This window comes from Nannospalax galili, unplaced genomic scaffold, assembly GCF_000622305.1.
Source record: "Nannospalax galili isolate Female #2095 unplaced genomic scaffold, S.galili_v1.0 scaffold1104, whole genome shotgun sequence".
Classification (NCBI taxonomy): Eukaryota; Metazoa; Chordata; class Mammalia; order Rodentia; family Spalacidae; genus Nannospalax; species Nannospalax galili.
In genome coordinates this window covers 108,367-130,570 of record NW_008350769.1, presented here as the reverse complement: position 1 = coordinate 130,570, position 22,204 = coordinate 108,367, and the positions used below count along the sequence as shown (strand labels likewise).

Here is a 22,204-nt window from a genome sequence, read left to right as displayed (position 1 = left end):
CTGCCTCCCCAGTACAGGCCATGTCTCCACATCTGGTTATTTTGTGTTCACACAGTAAGCACTTCATAGAATAAGCTGTGTCCTCAGCTCTTTGATTTCTATTTTAATGGCATTAAAGAATATAGACGTACCACACAACTGTATATGGCAATCTCTGAGAATGCTACACCTACATGACTGATGAAACCATGTTGCTAGAATGAGATTCTTCTTACATCATCTGGAGAGAAATGAGGTAATGTCTGCTAATAGTTTAATCTTAGATGAGATGCATTTGTTTTCCCTGAAGTTCAGGTAGAAGCTGCAGGATACAGCTTATCTGCATTAAACCTTAAAACAGGATTAACAGAAGGGCTAATGGGCAAACAGTGGCAGTGGGAAACGTCAGTGGATCTTACTGTTCTTCTCAACCTTCCAAAATTAGAATATTTTCTGAGGTAATGGACTATGCTCAAAGTCATTAACTTTTTTTTTGGGGGGGGTGTCTTTTTGAGACAGGGTCTCCCTGTAGCCCCAGATGTCCTGGAACTCACTATGTAGACCAGGGTGGCCTTCAACTCACAGGGATCCGCCTGCCTCTGCCTCCCAAGTGCTGGGATTAAAGGCGTGCACCACCACGCCCACAGAGTCATTAACTTTTTTATACAATGTTAAATTTGCCTGTATTCAAGCCAGTCCCAAGAGTCTGCTTACAACTGATTAGCTAACAACTAGATCCATGACCCATAGGGGGGAAAAAAAATCCAACTTTTGGGCACCTTACCTCAAAACATGACATACAATTACTACTGATCTCAATACAAAATATATGGTGGCATATACTAAATAGAGTAGGTAGTCTATTTCTAGTGTATAGACATGGTAAAGTTCTTATGGAAATTACTGAAATGCTCTAGTCATTTTTTTTTTAATAAAAAAAAATTTTTCTTCAAGGCCAGCCTGGTCTACATAGCGAGTTCCTGTAGCTGGGGCTGCAGGGAGACCATGTCTCAAAAAAGACCAAAAAAAAAAATTTATTATATGTATATGAATGTTTTGCGCATATATATATGTAAATGCACCACATGCATGCAATGCCCCACAGAGGCGAGATAAAAGGGGTGTTGGGTCCCTTGGAACTGGAGTATCTTACATATTGGGTGTTAGTTACCATGCGGGTAATGGGAATTGAACCCAGGTCCTCTGGAAGAAGAGCAAGTGTTCTTAGCCACTGTGCCATCTCTTCAGGCCTGATTCATTCATTATTTTATTTTTAAAGGTTTGAAGCTTCATTTGAAAATTTATAGCAAAATAAAAGTAGTTATCAAGAATAATAATGGTATTATCTCATTCAGCATATCCAACAAATCAGTGTCCATTCATGTCCAGTTACCACTGCACTAATGGTCAATGGAATCAAAAAAGAAGCCAACTCTCACAATCACTGCTTGAAAAGGACCATACTTATTGGACTCTTATGGAATGCAAAATTGATTCCTGCCATTTCGATACTCAAGAGAGTTGAATTCAACAAGAGTAATTTGAAAGGCAGCAGTATAATCTTTGCCCTTTTTTTTCATGGTGGATCTGTAAATTCAACTTTTAGCATATTTAAAAAAATTTTAAAGTCCAATGTTTGGAAATCCTTATTCTAAAAATTTCATGGGACCAAAACATTAAGAGTACTAATTTATACAAACTGTAAAGTACTATGAAATACTGTGATTGGAAAGATGCCCTGCATTGTCTTGAAAGCCCAGATAGATGACAATCAAGACCTACAGACAAGGCTCAAGCTGAAAATGCTTTACTTGCCTTATATATAGATATTGCCTTACAAATATAAATTTGCGTATATGAAGTTATTAATTCCTGCTGGCAGTGTGATCTTCTACATTCTAGATCATGGTTATTCAGTAAAACCAACTCTACCAACCAGAAAAATTCTGAAATTAATCAGAATTCATTAATCAAATATTTTCTGGGTTCCTACCCACTGTAAGATACCAGAGAATTAGGAGAGAGAACATGACCTGAAAAATAAAAGCATTATTAGCCAGTACTCTTTGATAAGTGAAAAAGAAACAACAAAACCTGCCCCTGATTATGCGAAGCCTGGACAGTCTCATGAAGGTAGAGGCACTTGAGGTAAGAGAACTGTGAGGGTGTGATGGGGTTGGACATGGGGAGTGGGGTGCAGGGCAGAACCAGGTACAAAGAACAATAGGAGCAAAGATACCATAAGGACATCCGCTTACACTCTCTCTCCCATAGGTTAAGTGAAGGGGAGTAATTGGAGCTAAGATGGACAGAGGATACTAACACACAGCTAATGAGCCTGCCTTTTCTTTGGAAGACAATGGGTAATAATCTAGCTGCTGCATATGGAGGAGAAGGAAGGTATGTGAGCACAGATAGCATGTGGAAGAGAGATTTTGTAGAACTCACCAAATGAAGAGTGAAGCAGGAGAATGGCATTCAAGAATGAATGAAGTGCCCAAAAGAGCCCAGGCAAGAAAAACTCAAACAGCTCCTATTTAAACTAGGTGTGGTGGTATACACCATTAATCCCACCACTCTGAGAAGTGAAGGCAGTAGGATCAGAAGTTCAAGATCATCCAGGTTAATCTGAGCTACACGAGGCCCTAAAAGGTAAAAACAAAACAAAACAAACCACTACTCTAACAACTGAAGGCTCACAGTTTATGCTTGGCCACTGAACAAAGCTCGAAAGTAAATGGCCAACTATCCTTAAAGTAGCTAAGTCATGAAAGCAAAAGGCTCCACCTTCTCTCTTGATAGGCAAGTCAGAATTCCTGAATACTGAAGCAAGAATGTAAATTATAGACTATATAAAAGCCTGACTTCTCCATGGGCACTCAGCAAATCAGTGACAGAGCCAAGATAAAAAAACCAAGTCAACCCAGTCCAGTGTTCTTCCCACAAAGCTGCCTCCCTCTGATTAACATCCTCTATTGTAGAGAGACCGAGCAGGGTTCTCAGGTAAATGAACTCATTGCCATAAGTCTGGTGGCCTGCGTTCCATGCAGAGAACCCACAGAAAGGTGGGAGGAAAGAACCAACTCCACAAAGTTGTCCTCCCATCTGCACAGGTGTGCCATAGCATGCGCGCCTACATACAATCATCATAACTTTTTAATTTAAAGAAAGGCCCAATGGTTTCAACAATTAGAACCACCACTCAAGTCATGCATCTCTGTTCTCCTAGCCCTCACACGTACCATTCTACTTAAACACCCCTTCCCTGTACACTATTCGATATCATCGACTTCATCTTTTTCAAATTCTTTCCAGATGACTTCCACTTTGTGTTCCTACAGTCACAACACTAAGGCTAGCTATATTAGCTACATACGGTAACACACACTTCTGTGGGGCCTACCATGTCACTGCTTCCAACACACTGACTCAAGCATGTGATTCTCATGTGCTGGGGATAGAACCCAAGGCCTTGTGCATTATAGGCAAGGGTTAACCATGCTATACCCACAGCCTCACTTGGACCTTTTCGAGGTCCAGTTCTACAAAGCCCTTTTCCTTAGAATGCTGGTTCAAGAGTCATTAAACAGGTAACTTCATAACTCTAGCATACTTACTGATCTCCTGAAATGAAACCAATCCCTTCTCCTCCCCCTATTTTATTTTGGTGCTGGGGACTGAACAGAGGTCCATGCTAGGCAAGCCTTACTGAGCTACAACCCTAGCCCACAAATAACCTTTTTTTCTGGAGGAAGGGTGTGGTACACTGCTGGTGCTCTTACTCAGGGCCTCATGCATATTAGGCAAATACTGAGCTACATCTCCAGCCCATAATTTTGGGGTTTTTCTGAACCAGGGTCCTGCTATGTAACACAGGCAAGTCTTGAATTCTAGATCCTCCTGCCTCAGTTTTGTGAGTGCTGGGAATCAGAGACATGTGCCACTATACTCAGCTAAATGTTACTATAATGAGGAAGAAAAGCAAATAAAGTGGCCAACAGATATGAAAGAACACCATTGCATAATGCCAACCTAAAATCCATGAAAATAAATGAGAATGTGCAAACCAATTCCATTTCTGACATAAAGACAGAACTAAATCTTTATACTGTGTCCCCAAGCATACTCATACCATAATCAACAGCCAACCATCAACCCCTTTAAGAAAAAAAAAAAAAATCTACCCAAAACCCCAAAACAGAAAATAAAAAACAAAAGAAAACAATAACAAAAAACAAACAAACAACAACAACAACAACAAAAGAAGAGAGAAAAAAAGATTACAAAAAAAAAAAGAAAAAAACGGGCGGGCATGGTGGCGCATGCCTTTAATCCCAGCACTTGGGAGGCAAAGGCAGGCGGATCTTTGTGAGTTCGAGGCCAGCCTGGTCTACATAGTGAGTTCCAGGGCAGCTGGGGCTACAAGGAGACCCTATCTCAAAAAGACAAAAAAAGAAAAAGAAAAAAAGAAAAGAAAAAACAAAAAGATCCAAAGCATTTATGTAAGACTGTTAACTATCACAGATGGGTGAGAAAGGGAAAGGTTGGTCATTGGGTACAAAGTCAGTTACATAAAAATTGTAAATCTGGTGTTTCACTGCACAGCAGAGTACTATAATGGACAATAATGTCTGTCTGTCTGTCTCTCAAGACAAGGTCTCACTATGTAGCCCTGGCTAGCCTGGAATTCACTATCAAGACCAGGCTGGCCTTGAACTCACAAAGATCCACCTGCTTCTGCCTCCCAAGTGCTGGAAAAGGTGTGCACCATCATACCCAGCATAACGTATATTTCAAAATAAAAGAGAGATGGGGATGTAGCTCAGTATTGGGAGCATGTGCTTAGCATATATAAGGTTCTAGCTTCCATCCCTTGCATGGACTGTGGGCAAGTTTACAGTCTATCTAAAATGCTTAGAGCAATAAAGGTAAAAAAACAGCACTGGTTACAAAAACAAACAAAAAACCACAACAACAGTAACAACAACAAACAAAAGCTGGACTGCTGAGATTTCTCAGCAGCTAAAAGCACTTGCTGTGTAAGCCTGAGTTCAGTGCCTGGAACCCACAGTGGATGGAAAGAGCCAAAGCCAAAAACTTACTTCTGAATATATATGAATGTGTATGTACACACACATGTGAATGTGTGCAATAATAAAAACAAACATCCCAAATGTTTGGAGTGATGAATATACTGATTAGTTTGATCGGACCATTATACAATGAATATACATGCATTAAAAATTACAATGCCTTGGGGCTGGAGAGATAGCTCAACAGTTAAGAATACTGACTGTTCTTGCAGAAGACCCAGGTTCGAATCCCAGCACCCACAGGGCAGCTAACAACTGTCTGTAACTCCAGTTCCAGGGGATCCGACAGCCTCTTCTGTCCTCCGCGGGCATTGCACGACACAGGTACACTTACCTACATGACACACGCATACACATAAAATTTTTTTTAATTAAAAAAAAAAGTTTTTTTAAAAAACTTAAAGAGCCTGTAGATTTAGTTCAGTGGCAGAACACTTGTCTAGCAGGTGCAGCCCTGGGTTACAAGCCCCAGCACTGCAAAAAATTTTCAAAATAGTTTTCTAAAAGCACATGCCTATTGATTATATATTAATTTGTACATCAAATCTGCATTTTCATCCATAAATTTGAGTTGAGTTCTTTTCTAGTATGGAGAACCAAACCCAGAGGCTGCTGTATGGTAGACAACTGAGACAACTTTTGGGTATGGTGTACCTTCTTATTTTCTACCTGGATTTTGAAAAATTCCCATGAGGCATAGTGATATCTGCTTATAATCCAGCACTCAGAAGAAGACTATCAGAATATTCAAGATGGGTTGTATAGTCAGTTCAAGTCCAGTCTGTCTGAAAAAAACACCCAAACAAATTCCATTGAGTGGTGAAGAGACAGAAACCTGTGTGGCTAGATGCACAGACAGATAATGAGACTTGCTAATTGCTAGTTGGAAGCTATTTTCACACACAATATTAATTAAATGAATACAGCAAAATACTGAGGCCAGTGATGAAATTATGTCATGAACCAAAGGACTGTAATTAATAAAATCGTCCAGCCTGAGGTTTAAAACCACAAAATGAAAAGAAAAGATTTTAGTGTATTTTCAGCCTGCCTTAGTGGCCAAGGGTTTGCTGCTGGTTCTAACTTCCTTGATGTCATCATCATTAACTGGGGACTAACACCTCTACTTTTGTATTCATTCATGCCTCTTTAAAAAAAAAAAAAAAAAAAAACAAAGCCAGGCCTGGTGGCACACACCTTTAATCCTAGCACTGGGGGAGTGAGTTCCAGGCCAACCCCATTATAGGAAGATGCCTCCCCCGCAAAAAAGAGATCTCTGCATGTAGCACAGGTTAGCCTGGATCTTGCTACTGTAGCCTAGGCTGGCCTTGAGCTCATGCTTCTTCTCTGTCTCAGCCTCCTGAGTGCTGGGGTTACAGGTTACATCATACCTGTGTGTGTGTGTGTGTGTGTGTGTGTGTGTTTGCGCGCATACAGGTGCAGGTACAGGACTTGAGAAGGGAACTGTGGAATTAAGCCCAAGGGTCTCTACTACTGAGCCACAATGCCACCACCAGCCCAGACTAGCATCTCTTATCTCAACTTACTATTATTTGTTAACATAGTACAGTAGTTCTGGAGGTGAACACAGGTCTTAACATGGTAGGAAAGGGCTTTTGAGTTACTCTCCAAGTCCTCCTGTTTCAAATTGAAGGGGGATTTTTTTTTTTTTTGAAAAACAATCATGTTCTTTAGCTCATCTATGGTGGATGGATTAAATGTAATAGGCAAGATATCTCTTCCCAGTGAGTCTAGGCTTGTTTAGCAACTGGTGAAGGTCGCTATACAGAAGGGCAGAGTATCAGGGATGTTGGCTCTGCTTCTGTGGAGCTGAACAAGTATTCAGAGGTACTATGCTTCATTTATAAACATTCCAAGTTCTTTCTCTTGCCTACCATTTTACTTATTCCATCATCCCTAGGACATAGGAACTAACTCAAAGTCAATAAATAAATGCACTTGAAATACTTTAAAATTTTTTAAATTTAATTTTTATTTTATGTATATCAGTGTTTTGCCGGAATCTAAGTGCAACGTGTTGTGCAATGCCCATAGAAGCCAGAAGAGGGCATCAGATCCCCTGGAACTGGAGTTACAGAAGGTTGTTAGTTGCCATGTGGGTGCTGGGAATTGAGCCTGGGTCCTCTGGAAGAGCTGCCAGTGCTCTTAACTGCTCAGCCATCTTTCCAGCCCCTGAAATACTTTTGCTTTTTTGAGACAGGGTCTCACTGTGTAGCTATGGCTGGCCTGGAATTTGTTACACAGGCCAGGAGGCAGAGACAGGTGAATCTCTGTGAGTTGAGGCCAGCCAGAGCTGCATAGTGAGACCTTATCTTTATCCCCACACAAAAAAGAGCAAACACAAAAGAGACAGAGCAAGTTTAATCCTGTTGAACGAAAGAACTGGCTAATTGATTAACATTTTTCACATTAGTTCAATAATACAGAGTCTCAGTCTCAGATGTACGTATAAAATGGAAATGGAGATGTGTTTCACAACAATGTGACTATACTTAACACTACTGAAATGCATACTCAGAATGGCTAGCTGTGCTGCACTTAAAACTGGCTAATATGAAAAATCATTATTTTAATAGTTTAATTTTTCCTATTAGAAGCATCCTACTTTGTGCACACTAAATGTGTCTATGTCAAGGACAGCTGTGATAATGTGATGAGGCAGTACCATCCCTGACACACACAGCAGATGCTGTATGCACCGGAAATAGTACATTCAGCTTCCTTACAATGATCATCTGTAGAAAAAGCGTAAACTCTAAGAGACACAAGTGTCTTCTTCGAAATTCACAACTTTTTGAATTGAATAGAAACTGAAATTCTCTTAATTCGTGGCTCACTGTGTTCATGCACCAATAAAACTGCCTGCAGAGAACTTGGAAATCCAGGTTATTCAAAGCTTTACTATTTAAGGTTTTGACCCAGAGCTTAAGTCTTAAGACTAAGGCAACAAGGGTGCCTCCTAAAGATCTCCACCCAACCCTTTTTCTCCTCTCACTTTCTCTCCTTTCCTTTTGTACTTCCCTTTCACTGTGCGCATTGAACTGTGAGCACAGAAATCTGAACTCTGCCAAGATGCTCAGGGACAGAAGAGGAAAGGGAAAGAAACAGCGGAAAAGGCAGATCAGCAGAGGAGGGAGAGGGAGACCCTGTTCCTATCGCCTCTCCTCAGCTTCAGAGTAGCTCAAGAGAGTAACAGGATTTGCTCCTCTTGCAGCTGGCGTCACAGCTCATTAGTGAAAAGCCTGCTCAATGCCCCCCACCGCCCCCACCCCCGCCCCGGAGAACAAATCTTTCCACCATGCAGTGGCTTCTGGGAAAGAACTCAGGCTGAGCGAGGCGACAACCCACACTCCTGAGCAGTGGACAGGAGCACAAAGAGGTGCTTAGCACACATTATAGGAAAGTATTCTCAACTGTTTACTCCAAAGTCTTGCCTAATAAACAAACAGAGTCTGGACTACAGACACTGTATTGACAGTACTGCTATATTTCTTTAACATAACACCTAAATTCTTTAATAACATCTATACTGTATATAGATCTTGTATGTATGTTCCTATCCCTTGTAGACATTTTCTTTAATCTTTTCTTTTTTCTTTTACTAAAGAAGGTAGAGGAAAACTTTCCTTCAACTTACAAGTAGGGACAAAGACCATAGATTTGCACAACTGCCAGTCAATCACTGTAATTGCTTTCAATAAATTTTAGAGACAGAAAACAAAAAATGCTCCAAGGAAAAGTGTTTGTGGCATTTGCTTCTGTAGGTCTAAAAATCTTCCTAGAGTGGCCAGGACCAATGACAATGTAGGATCTGGGTCAAATATGTGCTTCATGTGGGACCAGAACCATTTCTGCACAAAGGGGATGCAAAGCAGCCCCATTGGAAGGCTCTCCCAGCTGCTACCCAAGAGAGAGTGCCTGGAGTGTGGGTTTAGAAAACACGAAGAAAAAAATCACACTGGGCTCCAGAAGGCACCCCTGACTTTGACAGCTGATGCTTTCTCACTTGGTATAAATTAATTTAATCCCAAAGGCATGTGCCATGCCAATTTAGACTGTAAAGTATAAATCAGATGGAGTGGCTATAATGCTGAGGGACCTGAAACCAGCTATAAACACTTTCAGTTGGCCAAGTGATTTATCTGGTGGCTCTCCCAAGGCTACTGGTCTGTTTTGCTGTAACCACATCATTCTTCTCAACTTTTCATGAAACAGAATAGATCTAAAATAGCTTCTTCCCTAAAAGTTGACTGCAACTCGAAAATATCAAGATCATTGGAAACTAACTAACTATATATCAATAAACAAGTAAATCAGGAATGTGACTTTCTACATACGTGAGATATTTCAGAGTTGCAAGGTGGGAGGGGGAGAGAGAAGAGGGAGGAGAAGGCAGTCCAGGAAGTTGCACAGATCTGAGTACTGAGAAGGCTGGAGAGTGTCCTGCCTACCATGCTCCAGGAGGCTAGTGCACTGGACAAGAATGGCCATGCAAAAAAGAAATCTGGAAAACAGGCTCTTGTCTGCTTTCGAGCTTCTGTCACTAGGTGCTAGGCTGGGTTGTCTGCATTTCATCACTTGAAGTCAAGGTCTTCCAATGAGGGCAGGTGTGTTCAAAGGGTCCCACAAATTAGTGGGCAGGATACAGGAAATGATGGTGTAAAAAATGGCACAGCTTCAGGGACAGTCAGTTTTGCTTTGACTTTTCTTTTTTTAAACTGTTGGAACTTGCTGCTGGGGAAGGTACTCTTAATTAGATATTTGCATAAATTTTAAAGTTAAAGCAGTAAATTTTGTCAGAGAACTTCTGCTGGGAGCTACTTTAAATGGTAGCTCCAGGCTTAAGAGGTTATGATCATCACTCTGTCCAGGAGCAGTTCATAGCTGTTCTCTAGAGATCAAGACAAGTCTCTCTCTTTCTCTCCCTCTCTCTCGGGGTGGGGGGGGCAGCATTAGTGCTTGGGGCTGGAGAGATGGCTCAGCTTCACTAGCCCATACTGTGTTTGCAGAGGACACATAGGCTCCCAGTGTCCATGTCAGGCAGCTCACAACCTCTTGCAACTCCAGGTCCAGGGGATCTGAAGGTCTCCTCTGTCCTTCTGTGTACATACCTCTCCCTCCACATAATTTAAGATGCCTCTGGCCTCCAAGGGCATTGTACCCATGTGGGGCACTTACATATATGCAAAAAAAACCAAAAACAAAAACAAAAAAAATACTCGTACACATAAAATAAATATAATTAAAAATATTTTTTTAAAAAAGACATTGGTTTTTGAAGGAAAGATGGAAGTTAAACCTGGAAGGTTAACGTGATGTGATCTACAGGGCATATTGTTATGCAGAGTAAGAACTGCCATGATCCAGTCCTAGAAGAAGGGGTAGGATGCGATGAGGGTAGAAACAGGTAATATGAGATGAAAGGGAAATATTTCCGAAGCAGAGTCATTAGCCTTGTACAACTAACTGTAGTAGAGAAAAAGTGACATGCCAATCCTAGACAGGCTGTAATCTTGATTAACAAACTCATAGGAGTTGGAGGGGTAGCACAGTGGGTAAGAACACTTGCAAGCAGGAGGACCTGAGTTTGGATCCCAGCATCCATGTACAAAGTTGTGCATCATGTGGCCATGCAACCCCAGTGCTGTGGGGGTGGAGACAGAAGGACTGCTGGGGCTTACTGGCTTACAACATCACTGAGAGGTAAGACACAGATCTCAGGAAGAGACCCTACCTCAGATGAACAGGTGTAGAGTGATGGAGAGGCAGCCTTCTGGCCTACATACACACAGGAAGAGTACACCCATCAACAGATTCTCTCTCTCTCTCTCTCTCTCTCTCTCTCTCTCTCTGCAGCAGGGGATCCAAAAGGGAAGGGGAGCAATAAATGTTTTCAATTCAGTGTGATGGACACCCCAGAGGGACAGTCAGAGTCTGTGAAGATGCACATGGGCTGATGAAAACTCCCACAAGTCAGCAAGGGAAGGCACTCAGTGGAAAAATCTCTGAGAATGAAGCATTGAGGTGTTTTTTTCTTTTTTAAATTAATAATAACCTATGCTTAAATGTTTGATACCAACCAATGCCTCCACACAGCAAGTGATAACAAAAGCTGACCATCCTAAAAAAAAAAAACAAACTAGCCACTGGGAGGCAATCAATCACTTTAAAAGACAAACGATTAAGACTCAGCAAAAGCTGGATGTGGTGGCACACACCTTTAATCCCAGCATAGGCAGGCAGGTCTCTATGAGTTAGAGGCCAGCCTGGACTACACAGAGAGCTCCAGGCCAGCCAGGGGTACATAAAGAGGCCCTATCACAGAAAAAAAAAAAGAAAAAAAAAAAAAAACAATTCTCAGCAAAGAAGATGAAGAGAGAAATTTGCAAAGGTAAAAGCAAAGCACAGGAGGAAAGCCCAGGGTGTGACTGTAAATAAGAAAATAGTGCTATAATGGGGCCTGTAGTGTATGCTGGAGGCTCTCTGTCGGATTAGGAGGTGGTGGAGCTTTTAGAGGGCCAGGCCTACTGGAAGGAAATTAATTAGGCCACTGCAGGCCTACTCTTGACAGGAATATGGAAATCTAAGCTCCTTCTTGTCTCTTGCTTTGCTTCCCAGCTGCCATGAGGTACAGTGCCCCGATGTGATGCACTGTGACGCCATAAGCACACAGGAACCGGGCCAAATGACCATGGATGAAATTGCTGAAGTCATTGGTCAAAATAAACCACCTCCTCCTCTTAAATTGGGTTATATTCAGGATCTATTGTTACAAAAATAGGAAGTTAAGCCAGGCCTGGTGGCGCACACCTTGGATCCCAGGTAGGTAAGAGGCGGGCAGATCAATCTGAGTTCAAGGTCATCCTGGTCTACATATCGAGTTCCAGGCCAGCTGGGACCTCATCTCAAAAAGATGAGGGGGGAAAAAAAAGAAAACCGAAAACCAACCACCTGAGGAGATGGTTCAGAGGTTAAGAGCACTGGCTGCTCTTATAGTGGACCCAGGGTTCAATTCCCAGCACCCACATGGCAGCTAACAACTGTCCATAACTCCAGTTCCAGTGGGTCTGATGCCCTCTTCTGACCTCTGCAGGCACTGCATGACATGGCTGCACTTATATACATGCAGGCAAAACACTCAAACACATAAAATGAAAATAATAAAATATTTAAAAAACAAAGTAAGTTAAAGTTAACTCCTATAATATGGATATAAAATACATGCTGTCAATAATGCAAAATCAAGAAAAAGAATGTTAGTGTTTATCCAATTTTGCCCTGGGGAAGAGACGCTGATGGCACTTTGTTGTGGGGTACTAATATTTCATTAGCCCTAGGACAAATTATTCCCTCAAGGCTAATTCACTATCTTCTAAGTCTTTCTCTTAAGTCAGTAAGTAGATCTTGGTTTTAGGAGTCTAGTGTGTGCTGTATGGTATATGTGAACATTAAGACCTTGAAAGGTCTAAATACACAAAATGTTATGGTACTTGAGGCGTAAGGACAGCACTAAATTTTAAAATATTTTATTTTTAAGATTTTTATTTTATGTATATGAGTGTATTGTCTGCATCTATGTAAGTGCACCCATGTCACGCAATGCCCTTGGAGGTCAGAAGAGGGCACTGGATCCCCTGGAACTGGAGCTGCAGATGGTTGTTAGCTGCCATGTGGGTGCTGGGACCCATACTTGGGTCTTCCGTCAAGAGTAACCAATGCTCTTAACCACTGACCCATCTCTCCAGCCCCCAGCACTAGGTTTTTAACCTACAAAGCTGAAGGGTAGATATGATAATGTGTAAAAACCATATCTCTAAATAAGGCAAACTCACTAACCAGGAATGAGAATGTGGACTATAATTAAAGAGGGAAAAATTAAGAATATAAGGGGCAAATAAACGAGTATCATTTTGTGGGGAAAAGGATAAGGCAAAGGGACACAAAACTAAGTTTCCATACTGGTACAGGTTCCAAAGCCAATAAACATTCACTGCACATTCAGTGAAGGCACAAACATCTTTCCTTTTACTAAACTCCAATATGCTAATTCACAGATAAAGATCTCAATCAGTTAAGAATCAAATATGTAAGGCTCTGGGAACATAGAACAAGGGATGAAGAGAACACTAATGCATCTTTCAACTCTCATCAATAAAGCTCCCTCATGCAACAGAGAGCCAAATGGCAAAAACACAGAGAATAAGTGTCTGCAGAGTGTGGGTCCTTGGACAGGACTTCTATATTAAAATCCACCCACCAAGGGCTCAGGGACCATTGCAGAAAAGAGGGTGGAAAATTTTAAGAGCCAGGTAGGTGCATGACCATAGGGAAATAATCCTATAGGCACTTGGGACCCTTCTCATATGAACCTACAGCAATGGTGTCAGCATACACAAGACCCACCCATGCAAACTTAAGCAGACTTAAAAACCCAGCACAGAACTGGACAGCAGGCCCCAATCTTAGTTGAAGAATTACTGGGAGCCAATTACTGCTGGGTGAGCTGATCTTCTTAAAGGGAGGGACTCTAAATAGGCTGACTAAATCCCAATGGATGAACCTGCACTGAGGGACATCTGGGGACACTAACTTTACATGATAGGCCTTAACACAAATGACAGACTGTATGAACTCCAGTGGGGGGCTATGGGAGGGTACCAAACAGGAAGGAGGTACAAAGATGACTTTCTATATGGAAAACACAAAAATTCAACAAAAAGTTTTAATAAAAAGAATGCAAGAGGCTAGAGAGATGGTCATATTTAATGCCAATATGCTGAAATTCATAAAATTATCAGCCTTAATTTGACCTTGATGTAATTTCAGTTTCATTTGGAGTGCTATTATTACTTGAAACATTGTATTGATAAGCTGGTTTTCACTTGAAGGGTCTCATGTTAAATTCATTTAAATCTAAGGAAGATGCTAACTCTGGGGGCCAGAGGATGGCTCAGTAGGTTAGGTGCTCTTTGCCAAGCCTAATGACTAAGTTCCACCCCCTGGGGACCCACAAGGTAGAAGGGGAGAAACAACTCTTCCAAGTTGTCCTCTGACCCTCCCCCTCCATCATGGACACACTAAACATATATAATTTTTTTTTTTTTTTGGTCTTTTTGAGACAGGGTCTCCCTGTAGCCCCAGCTGTCCTAGAACTCACTTTGTAGACCAGGCTGGTCTTGAACTCACAGAGATCCACCTGCCTCTGCCTCCTGAATGCTGGGATTAAAGGCGTGCGCCACCACGCCCGGGCAACATATATAATTTTTTTCAAAATGCAAAATCAAGGTAGGTCATGTGGTACATGTCTTTTATCCCTATCTAAAAACAACAACAAAACATTAAATCTGTAAAAGTCAGTTTCATCGTCAAGTTCTGGCACAAATTTTGTTTTTGATATCATGAAGAACTTGATAACATGCAAATCATATTATCAAGTTCTTCAATATTTCATTTTGACTTAACCCTCCCTCCCCCACTTCTGAAAAATAGATGATGTAACCACAAGTCAAGCTGTCCACACCTTCAGGAATCCCTGGTATTGGCAACTTAAATCCCCGGTCTTTCATGAAATTCAGTCTTGGATATTCACTTTTAGGAATAAATTCGAAGGGATGATAACAAAAATCTAATGCAAAATGCAATTGTCAGAGATTAGAAACACATGTGCAAACATCTTAATGTCAATTGCATTAAAAATGAATTTTTCTGTGTGAAACTGTATTTTAATAATGAAATGGAGATCTTTTATAAAGGTTAAAACCTCATTTAATTTTATGTCTTATACGGTTTATACTGAGTACAATATTGTATAACTGTAATAATTCAACTGTAAACCTAAAAATTTACAGCCAATTTTGAAAGAGATACATCTTAGCTCTGGAAATTGTTATTGAATATGTCAATGCTGTTGTAATGAAATGCTTCTTCTAAGTATGTGGTTATTAAATAAATAATTTTTAAAAATGCAATTGTCAATATTATTGACAGAAGCTTACTTTTATTCCCACCTTTCTACTGGAGCTAAGTCAAATTTAATGAAGTTTTTCTCAGCTCTCATTATAACACATCTATAAAGAAACATTTCAGTTCGATGGCTATTCTGACTATACCAAACACTCTTCTTACTGATCACTGACATTCCTTTTCAGAATTCTCTACTGGTTCCTCCACTTCCAAATTCTACAATGGGGCCCTCAAAATGAGACATTCTTATAACATTTAGAAAATATATATATTTTTTTTTAATTTTTGAAGACAGGGTCTCCCTGTAGCCCCAGCTGGCCTCGAACTCACAGAGATCCACCTGTCTCTGCCTCTTGAGTGCTGGGATTAAATAAAGGCGTGCGTCACCACACCCAGCTTAGAAAATATTCTGAAAGAAGTTAATTAGCGTCTATAATCTAAGACTCCAAACTTAAGACTGCAACAGAAACCCTAAACTCTAGCTACTAAAAGGGACAATAAATAAAAACATGAATACTGAATAGCACACTCCAAAAATAAAGTATGTGAAATTTTTACACAGATCTGTAAAACATGTTTCTCTAAAAATTAAATTGTTACTCTGCGAAGAACTTGATCTCATTTATGGGTTTAAAATATAAGCAAAGGAGAAGCAGTGCTGAAGAACAGTGGATGAGGAGTTCATTTTAAGAAATATATTTTAAATTTATTTTGGGGGGGCCGGAGAGATGGTTCAGCAGTTCAGAGCACTATCTGCTCTAGCAGAGCACTCAGGTTCAGTTCCCAGCACCCATATGGTGGCTGACAACCATTTCTAACTCCAGTTCCAGGGGATCCATCACCCTCTTTTGGCCTCCCAGGCACTGCATAACATGGGTACGCTTGCATACATGCAGACAAGACACTCATACACATACAAATTTTTAAAATTTTAAAAAGAGTATATGAAGTTACCAGAAAAAAAGTGATGGGGAGATGTGGGAGGAGTTGGAGGGGAGGGAGTGGGCATGGATCTGATCAAAACACGTTATGTGCATGTATGAAATTCTCAATAAATTTAAAAAAAAAAAGAGGATTAACAAGATAATTTTTTAAAATTTCATGTTTGCCGGGCAACTCATCTTCAAAATTTTTTTGACCCTATTGCTGAGGACAGGACATACTATGGATTTAGGATTTGGAGCAATGGAGCTGGAGCTGACCCAGAAGCCATCTCCCCTGAAGGCTAGCTCTCATAGCTTTGGAGAGTACCAAGCAAGCTGGTAAGAGAGTATCAATCAATGATCCAATCCTAGCTTCAAGGCCTAAAAACCACAACAATGACCAGCACAGCAAACAATGTTGGTGCAGTAGTGGCACTTTTTAACTGGACTTAAAGCCCACTCAATGGGAGGAAACTCATGTCTGATACTGTAAACCTAGCCAAATACACATAGCTGGAGAGGTCATAGATCTTAGAAAAAACCCCAGGCTCTCATATCCCTAGACTAATTTAATTTCTTACTATGTGCAAAATATGGATCTTTAAATTTACAGGCAAGTATCCCAGTCACCACCCATGAAACTAGCTTGTTTTTCAACAGAGATTATTACAGATTTACACCACTGGTCACACACACAGATTCTCTATGAACTGCCCAAGCCTAAGTGGCATATCCATGATGCAACCTCTACACCTAAGACTCACAGAACATAAAACAAGGGATGGAGAGAACACTAAAGCATCTTTCAATTCTTATTAATGAAGCTCCCTCATGCAACAGAGGGCCAGGAACACAAAAGGTCACAAATGGCCAAAGCGCAGAGTGTGGGTCCTTGGACAGGGCTCCTATATTGATGTCTACCCACCCAGAGCTCAAGGACCATTGCAGAAGAGGGGGCAGAAAGATTTTAAGAGCCAAGGAGGAGGTGCATGACCATATGGAAAGAATCTTACAGGTGCCTGGGGCCCTACTCAGACAAACCTACAGCAACGGTGTCAGCATGCACAAGACTCGTGCAAACTCAGACAAAAACCCAGCACAGAACTGTGGAAATGAACAGCAAGCCCCAGTCTTAGTTGAAGAATTATTGGCAGCTGATTACTGCTGGGTGAGGAAGAGCTGATCTCCCTTCTAGAAGGGAGACTCTAGATAGAACTCACATGGTGGAGAGAACTGACTTCCACATTATCTTCTTCTGACCTCCACATGTATGCTGTAGCATGTGTCCCCACCAACACTCCCTGACACTTTCTAAATAAGGGAATAAATATAATTTTAAAAAAGAATAAATTGTGAGCCAACAAAAAGAGAAAGCAAGTTTGGTGGTGGGTGCATGCCTATGATGTCTGTAATCCCAGCCCTCCAAGGGCAGAACCAGGGCCAGTGTTGACCATGTAAGATTCTGTCCACATAAGATCCTATAAATAGAAGAGTAACGTGAGGCGAGAGGGAAGAAGAAACAAACAAACAGCCCTAATTTCCTGCTGTCCAGATACAAATAACAAAAACTGGAGCAGAACTGCCAGTTTCAGCATCTACAGAGAAAACGTATCATGTAATAAGCAAGTCTCAGATATTGGGAGTTAGGGAAATAACCTCAGGTCTACAAAGAGGCAAGTATCACTCCTGCAGCAGGACAGTATGACAAAAGTCCAGCTAAGACTGAACCAAACCTGCCAAGGTGCCCCGATAGGTTGGTTACTTTTTGAGATAGGATCTCCCTGTAGCCCCAGCTGACCTGGAACTCGCTATGTAGAACATGCTGGCCTCAAACTCACAGAGATCCGCTTGCCCCCGCCTCCCAAGTGCTGGGATTAAGGCATATGCCACCACGCCCGGCTCCTGATGGGTTTTGTAGAGATGAAAGGCAGCCAGCAATAGAGACGACCAAAAAGGGTGAAGCCTTGCACTGGAAAATAAAAGATTCAGCGTAAACACAAGGACATGTCCTCTTATAATAAAGTTTGGGTTATGTAAGAGGATAGTGAGATATGCAATGTAAGAGACAGCAAAATAGCTAAGACATGGATGTAAAGATACTCAGAGAGATAGGAATGACTGGAAATGGAGACTCTCCTCAGAACCTAAGATTGTTTGCCTAGTCTTAGGGTTCAGTTTCTTGCTTAGGTCTTGGCCCTTCTTCAGTTCAAATATACCTCAGTCACTGAGGCATGCATGAATCACACTCAAGCCTTCACTTCCTGGAAAAATCCAAAATGAGGAAAAACATCAGAGACTCTAGGTTGCACAGTGTGAATAGGTAAATGCCACAGGCTAAGGAGGCAATCAGAGTTTACTAAACTGTCTTCTGAGCTAGAAGCAGTGTGTTAATGAATGAATGAGGGACAGTGAAATGGTTAAGTCACTTGGCACTTGAGGCCAAATTTGCTGATCTGAGTTTGTTCCCTGAAACCCACATGATAAAAGGGCAATTGATTTGGAAAACTGTGCTCTGACTTCCAAATGTGCACCAGGGGACAAGTGTGCATATGTACACACACACACACACACACACACACACACACACACACGAGCATGCATGCACAAACATACACAAAAAAATAAATGTTTTAAAATTTAAAAAATGAATTAGTGGGGAGTAAAGGTGCTGAGCTAAGTAACTTTGGCCACAAGTAAAGGGTCAAAGAAGCTGGACAGAAACACTGTTGGTGAAGGTGTTTCTCAGTTATAGGGACATGGTTAGCAATTCTGCTGCTGCCATGTGTATGCTAGAAACAAATAATCAAGCAAAGGAATGGCTAGGTGTGTCTCTAACTCAGGAGGCTAGAGTGGGAGGAGGATCTCTTGGAGTGTTCAAAACCAGCTGGACTTAGGGGAGATCCTGTCTTCTCTTCCCCAAAGCAAGGAGGCAGGATTCTCACTCTTGGAGTTTACAGACAAGCCAGAGGAGGCAACCATCCCTTTCCTAAGGTAAAGGTTTTAAGAGTTGGACACATTAGCATGTTTAGCTTGCTTTCTAAACACAGTGGGTGCCATAGGAGTATGTAGCAATGTAGTTATACACATCATACATGTGAAATATTTCTTTGCTCTGCCGTCAAAGATGATCCCAGAAGGGGGGGGAGGGGGAAAGGCAAGACAAAAATCCAAATAAAAAGCAGGCCTAGCACCAGGATCCACATTCCTAGGAGAAATGGCTGATTCTATGATTGGGACAGGACACGTACAGATAACCCTGGGTCATGTTTTAGTGTCTGAAAGCAAGGGAACACAAGAAAACAGATAAGCAAGTCACACTGATAGTGGTAGGTTAAAAGAACATGGTAGGCATCGTAAAAGGAAACAACAGAGTAATAAAATAAAGGGTAAGTTCACCAAAGTGTAAAAATAAGCATATGAAAGAACAAATAAAACAAAATGCCCAGGCTGGAGACATGGCTCAGGGTTAAATGCATTGCTGCTCTTGGAGAGTGTCCAGGTTCAGTTCCTAGCACCCACATGGTAGTGAACAACTATCCTCAGTTCAAGGGGATCCAACACCCTCTCCTGGCCTCTGTGGGCACTGCACAAACAGGAGCACTTAGATACATGTAGGCAAAGTACTTATTCACATAAAATAAAAACAAATAATTAAAATGGGACTGGAATGATGGCCCAGTGGTTAAGAGCACTGGCTGCTCTTGCAGAGGATCCAAGTTCAAATCCCAGCACCCACATGGTACCTAATAACTGTCCTTAACTCCAGTTCCAGGGGAATCTGATGCCCTCTTCTGACCCCCACAGGTGCCCTTACATATATATATATAGGCAATACACTCATATAAACACACACAAAAAGCAAGAAGAGCAAAAGCTTGAGGGCAATATTGCCAGGAGTGAGGGAAGTGCTAGATGGCACTTGTGGACAACCAGGGAACAGCAAGGAGGATATGTTATTCCCTTCTCTCCCTCCTCTTTACTATACCAAAGTCTGAAGCAAGGAGAGCAGTGGGTGAACATCCTAAGAGCAATTCCTGGCAAGCCCTGGGGTTTTATAGCACACACATGGCCACGGCCCTCAGGTGTGCAAGAACAACTTGAATCAACTTACACAGGAGGCAATTTATACCCAGGAACATGTGTGTCCTGAGGGGTACTTTTTCCGGTACAAAAGTGGGGGGAGGGAGGGACAGGATAGCCCCAGTATCTTGCCCATGTGGACACGAGACCAGGCATTTACCGGTCGAGACCACAGGCCCATGAGGCAAGGAAAAAAGCTAACAGAGACTGTGGGCAGGGCACGGAAGTGATCTGGACTGGCAGGCCACTGAGCCACAGAGCGGAACCGGGCACCAAGTGTTCAACTTTGTAAGTTACTCTATTTCCCCTTACCCAGGATATAAACTATGGAAAATTCAGATAAAGATCGTTTGTCTAATAGCACCAAGAGCAAGGGACCCTAAGAGAACTTGGGGGACAAATTGGCATAGCCAGCAGGATGATGGCGCTGGAAAAGACAAACCGTGGAAGTCTGGGAAAAGCAAAGATGTTACAATGGATTATAAAATATGTAACTATGCTCGGCGTGGTGGTGCACGTCTTTAATCCCAGCACTCAGGAGGCAGAGGCAGGTGGATCTCTGTGAGTTCAAGACCAGCCTGGTCTACATAGTGAGTTCCAGGACAGCTGGGGCTACAGGGAGACCCTGTCTCAAAAAGACCAAAAAAACCCAAAAAACAAACAAACAAACTAAAAAGGAGCCAGCCACACAGAAAAGGGGGCCACAGCTGTGTTGTAATGTGAGGAAAGAGCCTAATTGTGGGTATATGAAGATTTGTTAAAGGTTATAGAAAGGCTAGAAAAACTGTTACAGACCTTGGACACAAACTGAGAACCCAGAGAGGGGGCGTGGCCACTTTGCATAATAAAAGATGTGCCAAAGGCAGGGGAAGCTGAAAAGACTAGAGAGGTACTGGAAGATCCAGTTGCAGAACTTGAGAAAGAATAAAAGAATAAAAGAATTTTTCCAAGGACTCCAGAAAAAAGACAATAATGAAAAAGGAAACAACCTAAAAATAAAAGTAGCTAAAGCTGCCCCTCAGATTCAACTTTTGATACAAAAAGGAAAAAAGCTAACAGTACTGTAGACAGGAAATACTCCACACTGGAACTATTAAAACTAGGAAAAACTTACAAGCAAGCAGTCAAAGAGCCCCTTACCACATGGCTCCTGAGGGTATGGGACATGGGAGCAAATAACGTTTAGTCCAAGTCTTTCAGAAGTTTCACAGCTGAGTTATGTAACCTCCCATCCATCCTTACAATATAGGCTGTTCAACCAAGGCCAATGCAAGGGCGAGCAGTCCTTAATGGGATGGCTGATGGAAGGCATTAAAGATACATGGTCATTACCAAGGGGAACGCCCATAATTAATAGAGGCTGGAGGACTATAAAGGAGGGACAGGCATTACTGAGAGAACTAGGTATGAGAAAAGCAATATATGATATCCAGGTCACTGGGCCAGATAAGACTGTGTTCACCAGAGATATGAAGGAAAGCTTAATTCAACTGGTACCTTGAGAATGGTATGGAGCTTCAATAGTTTTGCTAAGACCTTTAATGGGACAGGATCTTTGTAAAGCGAGGAAGCTTTAGCAGATCTAAATGATTCTGACCAGCATGTAAAACATGTCTGTAGAATAACAGAACAACCTACAAGAGATATAAAAAAGACCAGACAGAAAAAATGGTCCGTTTGGGTTACTCAAAGACAAATGTGGCAAGACTTATGTCGAGCCCAAATTCCCAAAGAAAAAAATTAATAGGAAACCAAATTCAGGACTAAGGAGTTTCTGGAAGGCTTTAAAACCAGGACAGTTTACAAAAGGGATCCAAAGATTAAAAACTGTCCCATAGATGGTTAAGAATCCCTAAAGATTAAATAAGGTGCATTTCTCTTCTGATAAAGGCTATACTAGGTGTGAAGGCAGTTTTTCCCACCAAGGCCTCCCCCAGCAGACAAGTGTGGTTAATCGAGAGATGACAGATATGACTACAGTCAGGAGGCAGACCCAGGGCCTGCTTGAATCAGGGAACTAACAGGTGCAGCAGGGACAGGAGAAACCCCCTGCCTCCTTAGCCCAGTGCAGGGTCAGGCAACTGGAGCCAACACCTGAAAAGTATCAAGAATAAAAGAATACAAAGAGACCCTATGTAAAATCCT

General features: G+C 41.6%; 1 protein-coding gene across 1 annotated transcript in view; it reads right to left on the bottom strand.

Annotated features, from left to right (window-relative positions):
• LOC103745891 (cat eye syndrome critical region protein 2 homolog) overlaps positions 1-22,204 on the bottom strand; it is a 155,105-nt gene that overhangs the window by 58,969 nt on the left and 73,932 nt on the right. The window lies entirely within an intron of this gene.